The sequence below is a fragment of the Abramis brama genome (genome assembly GCF_963993115.1).
Source record: "Abramis brama genome assembly, chromosome: 8".
Classification (NCBI taxonomy): Eukaryota; Metazoa; Chordata; class Actinopteri; order Cypriniformes; family Leuciscidae; genus Abramis; species Abramis brama.
This window is the reverse complement of record NC_139970.1, coordinates 14,570,479-14,588,659: the sequence shown is the minus strand read 5'-3', so window position 1 is coordinate 14,588,659 and position 18,181 is coordinate 14,570,479. Positions and strand designations below refer to the sequence as shown.

The following is an 18,181-nucleotide window of genomic DNA, read 5'->3' as shown; positions in this document are numbered from 1 at the left end:
AGTGTTGATTCAGTTCTGTTGTAAGGATCATCAGTTATTTAATTAGTTAATTTCATCTTTAAAGCAGTTTTGTAAAAGATTGTCATCATACAGCACAGTTCAGTTCTCATACAACAGTGTCAGTACAGTCAGATAAATAATATTGTTGAATATTAAGTGTGCCCAACTAAGCAAGCCAGAGGTGACAGTGGCAGGGATCCCAAACTCCATCAGGTGACAGAATGGAGAAAAAAACCTTGGGAAGGTTCAGTCAGGGGTCCAGGTCTCCTCTGGCCAACAAACGGATACAGTGTCATTATGATTCAGGCTGCATCACAAGTCAGAATTCAGATTGGGATCGGTAGCATTCTAATATTCATCCAGTTCCTTTTGCTTAAAGATCGGATTCATCACGCCGGTATGGAGCCGAAGCTGGCCATAGGGTCTGTGCGGAGGACCGGTCTGGTTCTTGTGGTCTCTGCTTAAGATCTGTGCTGATGGCTGTCATGTCGACGAGGCCTTCACAGTCTCTGCTGACATTCAAGGGCTACGTTTTGTTCCACCATCTGATCTGGATATGGACCGGATCCGGCTGACAACAGTAACCTTGGGATAAGGATGAGACCAATAGACTTATATTAGCGTAGATGCCATTATTCCTACAATGTAACAATTCGACGGGTGTTATAGGAAGTGTTCCCGGCTTTGGTTGACCTAATTTATGCAGCCTGTTGCGATGTTCCCAATCATGCAACAATCAGCTGATCACCTGTGTGCCGGTGTTCCCAATCATGCAACAATCAGTCGATCACCTGTGTGCCGGTGTTCCCAATCATGCAACAATCAGCCGATCACCTGCGAAAACACAACACACATACACAAAATGGATAACGACCGACTGGGACCATGCACAGTCTAACAATCATTTAACTAATTTGAATAATAAAAAATTGATAATGTGTATGCCAGGTTAAAGAGATGTGTTTTTAGTCTAGATTTAAACTGACAGAGTATGTCTGCTTCCTGAACAAGGCTAGGAAGACTATTCAAGAGTTTGGGTGTTAAATAGTAGGGGTGTGAGGAGACAATTATCTCACGAGACAAGACACAAGACTGGGTTCACAAGAACGACACAAGACGATTTTTGCACAATATTTTATAGAAATCCTCAATGACAAAATTCATGACTGGAAAAATAGTCTGCAGGTGCATTTTGAAATGTTTTAACTTATAATCTTGTAATGAATGTCATTTCAGTTCTACTTTGAGTATGAATTATCAAATACAACAATATACAGGCACAATTTGCCACAAACTCAACTGACTGGCTTTTCTCCTGTTTGATTTCACACGAGTCTCTTCAGACCTTACTGTACATGAATTATGACTTCCAGAACTTCTGATTGAGGCTGTGTTTGACCACCTAATTGAACTCCTTTCCACAAATTGAACATATAAATAAAAACAATGTAAATAACAAAAATCAATACGTTTTTATTATCAATCACTTGCAAACAACAATGCCATAATCAAAGTACTCTCTCAGTATTCAAAGTGCAAACAGAGACTAGAGCCACAACTACACAGTCCAGAGATAGGTTTGATATTGGGAGACAGGCTATTGTATGCAGACTAACTTGCGTGCATTTCACTTTCACTTTCGGATTCGCGATCGCACATACTCTGTGTATAGGGAGCGGCGGTGCTGAACGCATTCTACAAGATTTTATTCAGATGCTTAGACATTTATCAGACGCTTAGGCTCTGTTGTAATTTAGATATATATTTTTTAGATGGAAAAATGTGATTTTACAGATGCTAGAAATGTGGCTTTTAAATGAAAGATTGGAATCAAAGAGCACACCCAGGTTCCTAACTGATGACAAAGACTTGACAGAGCAGCCATCAAGTATTATTCTAGGTTATTATTATTTGTGGAGTTTTTTTGGCCAATACTTAGAATCTCTGTTTTTTTTCTTTTTTTTTTCAGAATGAAGTAGTAGGAAAATACTAGTCATCAATTTTTTATATCAACTATGCATTCCACATAATTTTGTGAATTGGTATGTTTCGTTAGGGTCCGAAGGTATATAGATCTGAGTATCATCAGTGTAACAGTGAAAACTAACGCCATGCTTCCTCACAATATCTCCCAAGGGTAGCATCTACAGAATGAAAAGCAACTGTCCTAGTACTGAGCCATACTCCATAATGAACTTGTGATCGATAAGACACCTCTTCATTTAATGTTACAAATTGGTAATGGTCAGATAAGTATGATTTGAACCATGCCAATGCAATTCCACTAATGCCAACGGAATTTTTGAGTCTATTCAAAGGAATGTTGTGGTTGATATCAAATGCAGCACTGAGATCCTATAACACTAATAGATACAGCCATGATCGGATGGTAAGAGCAAATCATTTGTAACTCTAATGAGAGCAGTCTTAGTACTATGATATGGTCTAAATCCTGACTGGAAATCCTTGCAGATTCCATTTCTTTCTATAAAGGAACACGGTTGTGAGGATACTGCCTTTTCTAGTATCTTTGACAGAAAAGGTAGATTGGAGATTGATCTGTAATGAACTAATTCTTTAGGATCAAGTTTTTTTTTGTTTTTTTTTAATAACTGGTTTAATAACAGTCAGCTTAAAAGTTTTTGGTACGTATCCTAATGACAATGATGAATTAATAATATAAAGAAGAGGATCTATAACTTCTAGAATCATCCCTTTTAGTAACTTAGTAGCTATAGGGTCTAACATGCTGTACATTTTGTTGATTTTGATGATTTTCTACTGCTCCGGGTGGTGTTCACCGTGTGTGTGTTATTGTTCAATACTCACAGCTGTGTGTGCACTTGGATGGGTGAAATGCAGAGCACACACTCTGTCTACATGACAAGTTTAGACAATTCTTCACCTCTTATAGCAAATAATAAATGCAATTGTTCCTCAGGGGGTCTTTATCCAGAAATCTGACGTGATACTAGACCGTTGCATGGTTATAATTTTCTCTCTAATAGTATCAATCTAGCAAGAAAGGAAATTCAGGAAAGTCATTACTGCTGTGCTGTTTGGAAACGTCTGAAGTTGATCAGTTGTTTGTCTGAAGTTGATCAGTCCCCCCCCGTTAATTTAGCCACTGCATCAAATAATTACCTAGGGTTGTGTTTGTTCCTATAAGAGAGTCGAAAAGTAAGCAGATCTAGCAGTTTTCAAGGCCTTTCTATATGCAATAACAATTTCCTTCCACGAAATGCAAAATACTTCTAGTTTTGTTTTATTCCAGCTGCGCTCCATTTTTCGGGTTGCTTAATTGAGGACCCGCGTGTGCACATTATACCACGGCGTCTGACTATTTTCCTTAATCTTCTTTAAGCGCAAAGGAGCATCCGTGTCTAAAGTGCTGTAAAAAAGAGAGTCAATAGTTTCTGTCGCAACATTGAGTTCTTCTAAGCTATCTGGTATGCCGAGGAGTAGAAACTGATCAGGATGATTATTTATAAAGCAATCTTTAGTGGTAAGATGGTAAGATTAAGTGATAGTTCCATATTTATAACAGGAGGTTTTTTTTTTTAACAGCCTTATCTAAATGGAGTATATACAAGACTAGAAAATGATCTGAGATGTCATTGGTCTGCTGCAGAATTTCAACGGCATCAACATCGATTCCATGTGACAATATTAGATATATGAGCAATATAAAAAAATAAAAAAAACTTAACTACATTCCGTGACTGCAAGCGGAGTGTATATATGTGTATGTGTATAGCTATTATTTGTAATGTTCATATATATATATATATATATATATATATATATATATATATATATATATATACAGGGGTTAAATTGGGATTTATTATGTAGGGGGGCTCTCCCCAGGGGGGTCTGGGCCCCGGGGGTATGCCCCCCCCCGGGAATTTTTTTTGAAAAATAAACTATTAAATGGCATTTTCTGGAGAGTTTTGTGCAAAGAAATGGAGAAATTGAGTCTTACATGATATGTGAAAAACTGCAAGGTTAAGAGCATATTTGCATTGTTGTAGTATCAACAGGTATTAGGACATTTAGCATTTACATTACTGTTAATCAGCAGTGGTGGAATGTAACGAAGTACAAATACTTCGTTTCTGTAGGCCAGGGGAGCCCAACCTTTTTTGAACAAAGATCTACTTTTAGATTTATCAGTGTGCCGAGATCTACCAGTCCAAACAGAAAGCCAGTCGCTACTCACAGCGCATCTGCAGATTTAATATGCACAAAACAAACAGAAAAGTAGCTCTAATCCATATATAATGTAGAAGAGCCGACTCTATTTTTAAAAATATAGCCTATATAGAAATTAAATAATTATGTAATAATTAAATATTGAGTAATTTTATTTAAAATAATAGTGTGTGTTCATGCTAGTTATAATGCTAGAGTGCTGGTTATAACATGGCAATAAAGAAGAGAGAAAAAGAGGGACCAGTTTAATCCTTTCAGTTAGGCCTATAGGCCTATTTATTTTTCTGAATATTTATTATTTTTTCTTTAATATGGGTTCTATTATATTATTGTTTTGAATGTTGTTTCTATACATTAAAAATATGTAATTTAAATGGAAAGGTTTAGTTTTTTTTTTAATAACAAATCAAGGCATTTAAAAAAAAAAAATTGTTAGACATTGTGAGTGTGATTTCGTTTAATAATTTAATTAGAATTGTTTTCACACCTATCATAGTCAAAGTCATAGTTAAAACATTTATTTTCTAAAGAGCCGTTTGTGACCCAAAAGATCTTTTCAGTGAGCTGAGTCAACGAGCCGGAATGCCAGGGAGTCCCTACTAATAATGTAACGTGCCTAGCTAAAATCCTGGCTGAATTCAGATTAGCGTCCTAACATACTACTTGCTATTTCTGATATGTATTTGAAATAGTAGCCTATGCAGGCGCGGATTTATGGGTGGGCACGATTGATCGGTGGCCCACCCAATCAGATTAATAAAAACAATTTACATTTTTAATTTTAATAATAATGAATTATAATTGAAATAATTTGAAAATAATACAATGAATCATTGTAATAGTTTTTTTAGAATGTTTAATAGTTTTTTTAAAAATAAAAATGTATGTACAGTAGGCTAGCTACGAAAAATAGCTACAAAATAAAAATATTATGTTGACATATATCGTGTCAGTCCAGTGATGCTATCACGCAACACCGCGGGCGCGGGCGCGTTTCGGACCAAAAGTTTTCCATCGCAGCAGCAACCTAACTGAGCTATGGCTAAACAGCTGTCATTGACACACTTAAAAAAAAAAAAAAAAAAACACGTCTAGATGATGATATAGGCTACTTCTGGACCATGTCATACCTGAGGAGGAGGAGGAGGAGGAGGAGGAGGAGGAGGATGGTCGTGAGACACTTAACATTAGTGGCTTTTTCATCAAAAACATACTCACTATTTGTATTTCAAATGATCCAGAAGTTATTCAGCAACTTTTATTTAAAAAAAGTTTTGTCAGCATTGCGATTCTCTTTGTACACATACACTCTTTAATAAACGTTTTAACACAATTTAAACAACTATCATTCAGTGCTACTTCTATAAATATTTTAAGTTGCTCAAGCAAGTGGTAAAATATTTAACCATGTAGCCTACTTATATTAAAATCGCAAAGATTTTAAATTAAAACTTAAAATTGACAAAAACAGCCGACTCTCATGCCTTTTCTTTTGCATTTAAGTTTTAACACAATAAATCTTGCATGTCACAAAGAACTTGTTTTTTCACCTCTACGAATGAGACGAGTGTTGTTCATTATGTCGCCTTGTTGAGGTAGGCTAAATTGTAGTTTTCCTTGCTTTACCCCGGTCTTAAAGTTGGCTATAAAAAGATGACTGTGAAAAAGAGTATAATTAAATTAAATGCATTTATGGTGAGATTACTACATTTTATTTAATTAAACGCATTTATGGTGAGATTATTATATTTTCATGCCAATCTGTGTTCATTTTGACCACGAACCATGCGCTGGCACTTTAATTCAGCGCGTGCAGCACAGCAAAAATAGACTCGGTGCGGAAACGATCTCTGCACTGCTGTAGCCTCTACGCACCGCACATGGAACGCATCGCCAGACCGCATCCACGCTCAGTGTGAAAGCTCTAATACGGAGCCCGGGAATCAGGTGTGTATACGCTTAAAAAACCCGAGGCCCCTCCGTATATTCACCAGGCCCACCTATTAATGACGTTCTGTATCCGCCACTGGTATGAGTATGTTAGTATGCGATTTCGAATTCAGACCATCATTTCTTCGCTGTTATTTTTTTAATAAATCAATGCTATTGGTCAAACTTTATGTATGTCAGTGAATTTTACAAATATTTAACAACCAATGAAAAGCAAACAGCTTGTGTTAAATCTTGTTACTCGATTAGACTGTCAAGCAAAACCTCACAGCTCATAGCTCCTCGCAGCTCCGCCCCTCCTCCTCCGGCCAGCGCATAAAGTAATCAGTGATCTTGTAAAATTCAATAAAGAACTGTTTTTTAAAATAAGTACAGCGTTTTCTTTACTCAAGAAATACTATGTCTATAAAGGTTAATATTTTATGTTTTTGAGGTCTGAGATGCGGGAGCGGTGAAGAGAGAGAAAGGGCAAACCAGAGTAGGGGAGACCGGGGACAGTTGCAACAGGGGATGGTTGCAACATGTCATTTTTCTCCAATCAGAAACAAGCTAGAGTGATGACACTCATACTGCACATGCACAGTTAGACCCTCCCCCCACCAAGAAGACAGTAGACATATTCAACAAATGCTGCTGCATTTATTGAACAAAACTTGTTTTTGAGGTATGAAAGTAAATTTTTTCATGAGATATATTTTTTGTCATACTGTCCTGAAATTTTGTATGAATTAATCAAAACTTACTTAGTTTGAATTATTGTTTTGTTGACTTCTAAGTGACATGGTTAGCATGTGTCAAAGTCAGTGTGTCTAGCAGGAATATGATGTTCTGTCATGGCTGATAGTGTTGGGGACGGTTGCAACAAGTTATAAATTGCATGTTTAATAAAAGTTTGTTGCATTGTAAATTGTTAAATTCTTCCTGTCTGACATTGAAATATGCAGAGATTGAATAGCATCTGTAACTCCTGCACACTGAATCTGTGTAGGCCTATGTTCTACACATGAACAAACAAAACTCAATAACTGTTAATAAATAAATAATAGGCTACAATAATATTATTGAAATAAATAATACTATAATATTATAGTAGGCCTAAAACAGTTAATATTTTCAGAATTCTTTGCTCATTGAGACAAAAAGCTTAAGTTAATTAATGAAATTTAAGGTATTTTTAACATGTTGCAACTGTCCCCTGGGTTGTGTTGCAACTGTCCCCTGGGTTGGGGTCAGTTGCAACATCTGACTTCTTCCATTCAAATAAATACTGTGAACGATATGTCATATATAATCATCTTTAAATGGTATGAGTAATTAGCAGACAGATGCAAGTTTAATATATACAAATTTGGTTGGTCTAGTCCAAATAGTCTCTGAGTAATTGAGAGAAATGCAAGAAGTGTTGCAACTGTCCCCGGTCTCCCCTACAATTTACTCTCGCGATCGACTGGAAAGCAGTCCGCGATCGACAGGTCGACCGCGATCGACTGGTTGGGCACCCTTGCTGTAGGCCTACTTTACTTGAGCCGCTTTCAGAACGGTCCCGTCAGTAACATTGTTTTTTCCTCATAAATGCAAACATGAAAAATAAAATAAAATGAATATGTTATGTTCTGTGGAGAGCCAACAATTCTTCATCCGGTGGGTAGTACTTTGGTTTGCAGTGTAATTCACAGAATTACAAAAAAATATTTTGCCACCTAAAAGTTAAAAGATTTTTTGTGTCAAGTCCACGGCATGTGTAGCCTATTTCACTCATATTAAATATAAAACGCTTGATTACACATTGTATTACCTTGTTATGATATAGTGACCCATACAATGTGCCAAAAATATTTTCCTTACCTTGTCATTCAAGGCCAGGACACTTTTTGTACAACCAACGTTGTGCTGAACTTGACAAAATTGATCTGCTGCTGCAGCGGCGGCCAGCAGTTCGTGAGTTTTGTTTTTTGTTTGTTTTTCCAAGGCAGTAGAAGGTTCTGGAACTTTTGCGCGCTTCCACATCCCGCGCAACTACGGATCTCCCAGGAACATTCATTATTGCTGCGTACATTTATCCGTGTCGGAGTTCTGAGTAGTAGCCTACCTAGATGCGCATGGCATGCGTGAGTGGTGCGCGATCATGGTCGACTGACAACAAAATTAAGCAGCTGAACAAGAATACGGCCATGTCCCGATTGTTCTCATCTCAGCTCCCTCGAGACAAAATAGACATGCCATTTCAAAATCTTTCATTTATAATCAGAAATATGTTTTCAAATTTCTCTTATTCATAAATATTCACTTTCATCAAATTTTATGTGACATAATTTCCAGTAGGCAACTGACTGCAAACGAGCAGGCTTATGTGGTTCCCCGGAGAGCCCCGGCCCAATTTAACCGCTGTATATATATCAATCAATCAATAAAAAAAAAAAAAAAAAAAAAAAAAGATCATCCAAAACCGTAAAAAACTATGAACTTAAAGGGGACCTATTATGCCCCTTTTCACAAGATGTAAAATAAGTCTCTGATGTCCCCAGAGTGTGTATGTGAAGTTTTAGCTCAAAATACCCAACAGAATTTTATTTACAGCACGTTTAAATCATCATTTTTGGGGGCTGTGAAAAACGCACTGTTTTAGTGCTTCTCCTTTAATGCTAATGAGCTGCTGGTTCATGGCACAGGGGGCGGAGCCTAAGCAGCCGCTATCAGAGCCAGAACAGGGAAGATGATAATAATAAAACAGACAGTAACAGTAATGGTGTTCATTTCGACCATAAACATGCCTACAGAGTCATAGAATATATGTTGGAACAGGTATAGTTTAGTTTAATTACGATTATAACCTATTTGGCATTGCTTGTATACACTATTAATGCAAGCCTGCTGTAGGACTCTTTCTGACGATCTGAATTGTCTGAATGATGACACAAAATATACTGATGAGTTTAATAAAGTTTACTGTATGTCACACAAAAGATGAAGCATCAGTTTTTCTTCAGAAAATCACTGTTAGAGCTGAGAAAAAAGTATAAGAAGTGCATAAGTAACTTGCATACATTTCTGTATAGTTGAGGGAGCATTTTCTTTGAAAACAAAATGAATCCACCTCGTCTTCAGTGGCTGGCAGATTTCAAGAGTAAATAGAGAGAGCTATGTGAATGAATACATCCAGCTACAACACCTTCAACGCTTGGGAGATGCTTCAACGCTTCTCGTGAGTGCATTGCTGCAGCAATGGCTGATGTGTACAACTCGCAGTGAACTCGATCAGGGCGGGTCTAAGTTATAACGGCAGTGTCAGTCAACACTCGTGGGCGGGGCCTGTGGCTTTAGTGATGTCACTAAAGCCACATTCTGAAAACGGGCTGTTTGGAGAGACTGCTTACGATTTATGGGGATTAAAAAAAAAGGAGTGAGTGGATTTTTATTACTGTAGGGTGGTTGTGTACACACACTGCCAACACACATTTATGTCCAAACACCATACAAAAGTGAATTTTACATAATAGGTCTGTCACTGCTCGTCAATGTCAAAATATTTGAGATGACCAATCAAATCAAAGTAGTTGGGCTTTATGTTCACAGAAGCTGCAGAGCGCGAATTTTAGCAGCTAAACTAAACATTTCACATTTGACTGCTGTTTTAGGTCATAAATGTTAAACGAATAACACAAATATTCAGGCAAACTAATAAACTTTTGTCTAATTTCACCATTTTGAACTGAAAATAGGCCTGTGTAACGTGATACATGTAATGTAATAATTAGTTTACTGTGTCATTGTGAGGGGACAAGAAACATTAACGAAGCCGTTTTCATCATATTAGGCACAATATTAATAATGAATGTGTACATATTGAGAATTAATATAATACAATTTGTAGCCTTCAGTAAATTAAAAAAGCTCTGCTTTAGTAGTGTAACGATAAACTGGACGGAAGCAAATGCAAGTGCAAAGATGTATTTATTAGATAACAAATACTCAATGGTAAAGACAGATCGATGCAATAATAACTCCAGCGCTGAATGCAGTCTCTCAAAGGGGAAGATCAGGAACACAACAGCAGGAGAGCGTGACGCAGGGACTGAGACAGGCAAATCCTATGGTGCAGAGTGATGGTGATGGTGAATCCACGGTGAGATCAGAGGTGAAGTAATCCAGAATCCAGTACACAGGAAACACGAGGGAACAGGAACAGGCACGAAGACAGGAATACTCAAACAACGATCTGACAACATGAGACAGGAGAGAGGGCATTAAATAGGCTGCTAGATGACATTCAGCTGCCGCTGATCAGGATGATTGGCGGCCACGCCCTCCCGAAACAATGAACGTAACGAGACACACCCACAAACACACTAGACTAGAATGAGACAGCGGATTTACCAACCGTGACAGTACCCTCCCTCCTAGGAACGCCTCCTGGCGTTCCCAGACGACCCTACCTGCCGATTGTAGGCACCCAACTCCTCTCCTCCGGACCGTAACCTTCCCAGTCCACCAAGTACTGGAATCCGTGTCCCCTCCATCTCGAGTCCAGAATACGATGTACCGAATATGTAGGTTCCCTATCTACGAGTCGCGGCGGGGGAGGAACCGGGGCAGAATTTTTCTTAAGATACAAATATAACAAGACATCAACCCCCCCCCCAAAAAAAAACACTCAGATTTTTATATAAAACAGGACCATACTATAATAAGGCAGATTTGTGAAAAGAAAAATAGCAACAACATTATATAATGTATAACATGTATAAAATAACATTTCCAAAAGATGAAGAGGATGACAAAAAAAAAAAAAAGGTTAAATGTCCAGAAAGTTACCGAGATCTGGTGAGGAAGAGACGAGATGGGGAGGTGTAATTCGTGTGCTAGGTGAATGTCCATGAAGTTCCCCTCGGCCCCGGAATCCACAAGTGCTTGGCAGGTGTGTGTCTTGTTGTTGGCCCATCTCAGTCTTACCGGAAGGAGGGTAGATGGTGAGGACTTCCCGGCGGAGATCCCACCTGATAGTAGCCTCAACTTTACTATCGGGCTTGCTCTTTTACCGGGCACGAGTGTAGAAAATGTCCGTGGCCATCACAGTAAAGGCAGAGTCCATGGGATCTCCGCCTTTCCCTCTCCTCCCGGGAAAGCCGGGCTCTCCCCACCTGCATGGGCTCGTGATCGTTGATTGGACCGACCGTGTTCTCCTCCATGCCGCCTCGAGGTCCGGCGCCTCCGTGGGTACGAACGGAGTGAACATGTTGGTCCAACTGGTTGATGCGGCCGTCCACCCGCAGTGCCAGATCGATGAGCCTGTTGAGATGAGGAGGCAGGTCAAGCATGTACATCTCCCTCTGAACACGGTCGGCCAGCCCATGCAGGAACATATCCCACTGTGCCTCCTCGTTCCACTTGCACTCAGCCGCCAGAGTGCGAAACTCGATCGAATAGTCTGCCACCGAGGAGCTTCCTTGTCTTAGGTCGGCTAGTCTTCTGGCAGCCTCCTTGCCTGCTACCGCCCGGTTGAAGACTCTTTTCATCTCGGCGGCTAGTGCGTGGAACGAGGTGCAACATTGGTCTTGGTTCTCCCACACCGCCGTTCCCCACAGAGCCGCTCTTCCCTTCAGTAATGTTAGGATTCCTCAGTCTCGAATGTCTTAGGCTGTAGCGAAAAATGCATAGAACATTTGGTGAGAAACGCTCTACAAAAATTAGGCTCACCAGCATAATTCTCAGGAACAGGTAGACGTGGTTCTGGACGATGTCCTATCTCAGGTATGACGGGGGGAACGGGCGGTGTGGGCGGCACAGTGGGAGCGTTAAGAAGCTGGATCTGCTGGGTGAGCCCGGACACCTGCGTCACGAGCGGTTGGACAGCGCGTCTGGTGTTAGATATACTCTCCTGCTGCTGATCCATCATGGCGTTGCTGTGGTCAACGAACTCCTTAAACGTTGCCGCGCTTGCTGCTTCCATGGTTGGTCAGATCGTTCTGTAACGATAAACTGGACGGAAGCAAATGCAAGTGCAAAGATGTATTTATTAGATAACAAATACTCAATGGTAAAGACAGATCGATGCAATAATAACTCCAGCGCTGAATGCAGTCTCTCAAAGGGGAAGATCGATGATCAGGAACACAACAGCAGGAGAGCGTGACGCAGGGACTGAGACAGGCAAATCCTATGGTGCAGAGTGATGGTGATGGTGAATCCACGGTGAGATCAGAGGTGAAGTAATCCAGAATCCAGTACACAGGAAACACGAGGGAACAGGAACAGGCACGAAGACAGGAATACTCAAACAACGATCTGACAACATGAGACAGGAGAGAGGGCATTAAATAGGCTGCTAGATGACATTCAGCTGCCGCTGATCAGGATGATTGGCGGCCATGCCCTCCCGAAACAATGAACGTAACGAGACACACCCACAAACACACTAGACTAGAATGAGACAGCGGATTTACCAACCGTGACAAGTAGGGGAAAAGACAGGGCAGGTAAGGAGACTGAGAGAAAAAGTCAGAGTGATGGAGATGAGAGGAGAACAGGTATTGACAAATAATCTACTGCTCGCTGACATTTTTAAAGCTATTTCTTATCATTTTTTGGCCTTCAAACATCTTGAAATACACATATGTAAATCAGAGAAATCAAAATGTTGTACCTCCTAAAAACCTCAAATTTAGGACCTATGTGATTATAAAGCCCTGTCTACGGCCCTGTATTAAGCATAATATCAATAATGAATGTGTACATATTGTGAATGAATTTAATAAACTTAGTTACCTAGCTTTCCTGGTAGCCTTCAGGAAATTTACGTGTCTGAGAAAATGATTCATAAGTTCAGTTGACCCTATGTTTACTTTCTTCACTGACACAGACAAAATTGCTATCCCTTTGTAAGGGATATTTTTGCTATTGCTTACAAAATAAATCCCTGAACCCCCGTAACTACCTCACTTTCGGGACCTCAGTGATTATAAAACCCTGCCTTTATAAATAAGTATAAACTGCTGATATGCTAGTAATATACATGTTAATAAGCAACTAGTTAATAGTGAGAATTAGATCCTAAACTAAAGTGTTACCTTTTTATTTTTTTTAAATCATACACTCATTGGGGGCTGAGCCCCCCTAAAATGAAAATCCTAGAATCGCCCTTGCTCTTAACACATTATAGTCCTTCATGTCTACTGCGATCTCAAAATTCTGGCCAGTTGATAATGCCTAGAATATCAAAATCGACTGCTGGCAGTAGATCCTTTTCCTATTTAGCACCTAAACTCTTCCTAGCATTGTTTGGGAAGCAGACACACTCTGTCAGTTTAAATCTAGACTAAAACACATCTCTTTAACCTGGCACACAAATAAAACATTATACATTTATATTATTCATATTACGTAAAATGATTGTTAGGCTACATAAATTAGGTCAGCCGGAACCGGGAATATTTCCCATAACACCTGATGTACTCGTTACATCATAAGAAGAATGGCATCTATGCTAATATTAGTCTCTTTGTTTATCCCGAGGTTTACCATAGTCAGCCAGATCCGGCCCATATCCAGATCTGATGAAGGACCTGAGCCTAGACACAACCACAACGCAGCTCTGAAGTGTCAACAGAGACCGTGTCACTAGACTATCCCCTATGAAGGCATCATCGACACGACAAAAGTTTCTTTCTTTTTTCACAACAAGTTTTTTTTCCCCTCTGTATGAAAACTTTATGAAAATGCTTGCTGTTTGAATTTGCGTTCTCAGGCCACCAAAATACTGTAAATGAACGGCCATGCACTAAAAGTTCCTTTTCGATACTTTACTCGTACTGCGTCGCTAGACGCTGTTATGGGGAAAACTCCTTTTTCTCCGAATTCTGAAGCCTTTTTAGTCACACAGTGAAACTGCACGGCCATTGGTTCGTGCAGAGTAATAAAATTAACCAATGGCGAGGCAGCGGAGCTGCACGAGCCTATGGCAGAGAATCCCGCCGGTTTGGGCGTGGCATCTGACTATAAAGCAGGTGATCTGGCATAGGATACTCAGATCAATTCTCCTTCAACGACGATGACTATCTCTTCGCTGGACTTTGAGTTTAAGCCAAAGAAGCCTTCTCACCGTTGAATAAGCCCTCGCAACGGATAAGCTGACTCAGGTCCAGCATCTGCTATCTAGCTGATATACCGGTGCTCTGCAAGGAGCTGATTCGGCTGCATCCCCTGTTGGTATCCAGCGATTTCTATGAGAAGCTAGCTTCCTATGCATCTCTAAGAATGATGCTCCTCCCCTACTTCTATCAGATGAGTATACAGAGCTTATTTCTCTAAAAGAGCATTTTTCAAAACGCCCAAACCTCTGAGCCCTCAAAATGCCCAAACCTCAAAATGCCCAAACCTCCACTTGCCGGCTCCGCCCCCGCAAGCCGTGTTCATTGAGGTCCAGCGCTACGAGAGTGCGAGTCTCGCCTCGCTGCGTTCACGAACTGCTTTCTCTAGAACGCTTTCTCCTTCCTCGTTCTCACTACTCTCTTTCTCTCAAGCTGAGATAAAGAAACAATGGGTTACAAGGCTGAGTGAACGGGACTAAGTGAGCTCATGTCCGTCTATATCCCGCGTGTCTCACTTTTCCTGCAGCAGAGGGAAATCCTCAGTGCTGCGCGTGCTGCGAGAGCGAGCTCATCGCTGACAACGCTCAGCTGATTACAGTTCAGCTGGATATGACGTGACGTTCTCCCCTGTGACTTATGAAGTATATTCCTTCTGAAAGAGCATTTTTTTCACCGGCGTTTGCTGTAAAATGCCGAACACCTGAGCGCATCACTTGCCGGCTCCACCCCCGCAAGCCATGTTCATTGAAGACGAGCGCTTTCACTACCAGAGTGCGAGTCTCGCCTTGCTGCATTCACTGACAGTGCTCAGCTGAATTACAGCACTGACAGGTCTCTGACATAAATACGATGAATACGATTTTTGACGATCACAAAATATGAAAGATCTCTCGGAAAGGCAGAGGTTGATCTCTTCTCCACAGAAGGCAACTCTCACTGTCAAACTTATTTCTCAAAAAGCAGGGATGTGCTGGCCCCACGACTGGCCCAGCCTTCTCCTATACGCTTTTTCCCCTATCGCACTGGTCCCTCAGGTCATCAGACGAATCAGGGACTACAAACATGTAGTCCTCTTCATGGCCCCTCTCTGGAGGAACCAACCATGGTTCTTGGAGCTGATGCAGCTGCTCACAGCAGCCCCGTGGCCCATCCTTCTGAGATGGGACCTCCTCTCTCAGGCGAACAGGACGATTTGGCACCCTCAGCCGGAGTTGTGGGCACTGCACTTTTGGCCTCTCGATGAGAGCCTATGGACTTCCCCGAGAGAGTTTTAAACACTATTTCCGAGGCTAGAGCCCCATCTCTATGCCCTTAAATGGTCTGTGTTCTCTGCCTGGTGCACAGCTCGGAGCACAGACCCTCTCTCTTGCAACATATATTTGATATTGTCTTTGCTGCAGGAGCTGCTGGATAAGGGACGCACTCCCTCCACGCTCAAGGTTTATGTGGCAGCCATAGCAGCATTCCACGCCCCTGTGGCTGGCCAAACTGTGGGCAGGAACATCCTTGTGGTTCGTTTCTTGAAGGTGAACCTGCCTCGTCCCTACATGGGACTTGTCTACAGTGCTAAGGGCTCTCAGGAGCCCTCCCTTTGAGCCACTCCAGTCAGTCAACCTGCGACTGCTGACGCTAAAGACCATACTTCTGCTAGCGCTAGCATCGTTCAAGCTTGTGGGTGACATACCACACTGTTAGCGCCTCATGCTTGGAATTTGGGCCAAACGACTGCAAAGTCGTCCTCAAACCAAAGCATGGTTATATACCTAAGGTGCTTTCTACTCTGTTCAGAGCACAGGTCATTTCCCTCTCATCACTTTCTCCCTCCATGGATGAACGATAGCTGCATTTACTCTGCCCTGTTGGGGCTTTGAGAATATACATAGAGCATTCCACCTCTTTTAGACACGGTCTGGGCCACTGGTAACAGGCTATTGCCTTCTCTTACCTGACCAGCTCTCGACCCTTGTAGTGCCTAGGCCATACAGGTTTTCTTGTAACGATTTTCTAGGGCAGGATCGACCTCTGAGTTTTTCCTGGTTTACGTTCCTAGGTGGCTCCGACTTATGTCAGAGCCTCTAGCGAAATTAGTATTCCCTATTATGTCTTGGTTCCTCTAGGCTCTGCTGAGGGCTTAAGGCCAAGTATATCATTAGTCGTTTCGCAGCCATAGCACTGTATTGTATTGGTTCCCCATAACAGCATCTAGCAACACAGTACGAGTAAAGTATCGAAAGGGAACGATCTCGGTTACTTACGTAACCTTGGTTCCCTGAGATACGGGAATGAGTACTGCGTTTCAGGCCATGCTATATTGCTGCACGACTCTGTTCGTCGCTTCAGTCGAATTGAATCTAAGTGTCCTATGCCAGATCGCCTGCTTTATAGCGAGATGCCACGCCCAAATTGTCACGCTCTGGTGGGCTCCTCTGCCATAGGCTTGTGCAGCTTCACTTCGTTTTATTACTCTGCACGAAGCAATGGCCTTGCAGTTTCACTGCGTGATTAAAAAGGCTTCAGAATTCGGAGAAAAAGGAGTTTTCCCCATAACAGCGTCTAGCGACGCAGTACTCATTCCCGTATCTCAGGGAACCGAGGTTACGCAGGTAACAGAGTACGTTTTCTGTTTTCAGTTGATAACGGTGTCGTATAAACGGCCCCTAAGTTAATAACTAATGATTTTCACAACAGAAATTAATTAATCCAAAAATTAGAGCTCTTCTAGATTAGCTCTTAGCTAATTAGCTCTAGGCTGTTGTAACAGCCAAAACAATATTTGTTGCATTCATTTCCTTTTATCACTGTAAAGCTCTATATAAATGTAGGTGACTTGACTTAAAATAATAAAGCACATGAGACACGAGTAGCGAACTTCATCCACCTTTTGTTTACACTTTCTCCACACACCTTACATCATTACACAGCAGTTCAGGCTTCCTTTCCAAAATAGTAGTCCACAACACAATTCACTCATGAACACCTCATTTTCCCCTTAAAAAAAAGAAAGAATAGAATGTCAGAGTGGCATCGACAATGTAGACACATCCACAAAAGATCCAGAAAACACAGGGTTGTGAGCACATTGCTCTAGCATCAGTGTACTTTTTCATTTTGTGTTGCAGCCCTTTGGCGAACAGTCATGTTAGTTGGTGAGTGCACAGGAGCAGATGGCAAAATAGACAGCCTTGTGCGCCTTTGCCTGCCACAGAGGAGCTAAAAGTGTGAAGTACCAGTTGCAGCATGTGGAGTGGCACAGTACACCTGCAAGAAGTCAGTTACCACAGGTTTCCATGGCTGATGTTGCTGGATGGCCATCTGAACAGTGTGTTTGAGAACACGGTTATACCTCTCTCGAGCACCATTAGCTGCTGGGTAGTAGAGAGAGGAACGATGGTGACAAATATTCTTTCCTTTCAGAAATACAGCGAAAGCAGCAGACGTAAACTGAACACCGTTATCAGTAACAACACTCAATGGATTTCCATGGCTGCTGAAGACTGATGACAGAAATAACTGAATCCGTAGTGACAGTGCGAGTAAAGGAGGTCCTAGGCCATTTGCTGTAATAATGAGTTAATGTTATAGCAAACCTGCTGTCAGATGCATCAGTGCCATTGCCTGACCATAGCCACTTTCTGCAATGGTACATCTGGCAGTGGCACTGGCTGTAGAGGAGCAGGGTGGGACTTGACAGTTTTGTCATTGAGCTGAAACCAGTATGATCTAAGAACAGCAGGCTGGTTTATTGACACTTACTGAGCTGCAACACAGCAGCTTCTAGTCATTGTAAGACTGCTTGAAGTGCTTTGTCATGCTTAGACATGTCACATCGGTGGATGATAATGTCGTTCAAGTAATTTTCAAATCCTGGCGAGCCAGTCAGGATGATGGTCATCACCAACTGCTGCAGGCGCTGAAGCCAATCCGTAAGGAAC

At 41.3% G+C, this 18,181-nt stretch overlaps 1 protein-coding gene across 2 annotated transcripts in view; it reads left to right on the top strand.

The window, feature by feature from the left end:
- acvr1c (activin A receptor type 1C) overlaps window positions 1-18,181 on the top strand; it is a 112,324-nt gene that overhangs the window by 65,471 nt on the left and 28,672 nt on the right. The gene's annotated exons all lie outside the window — the stretch shown is intronic.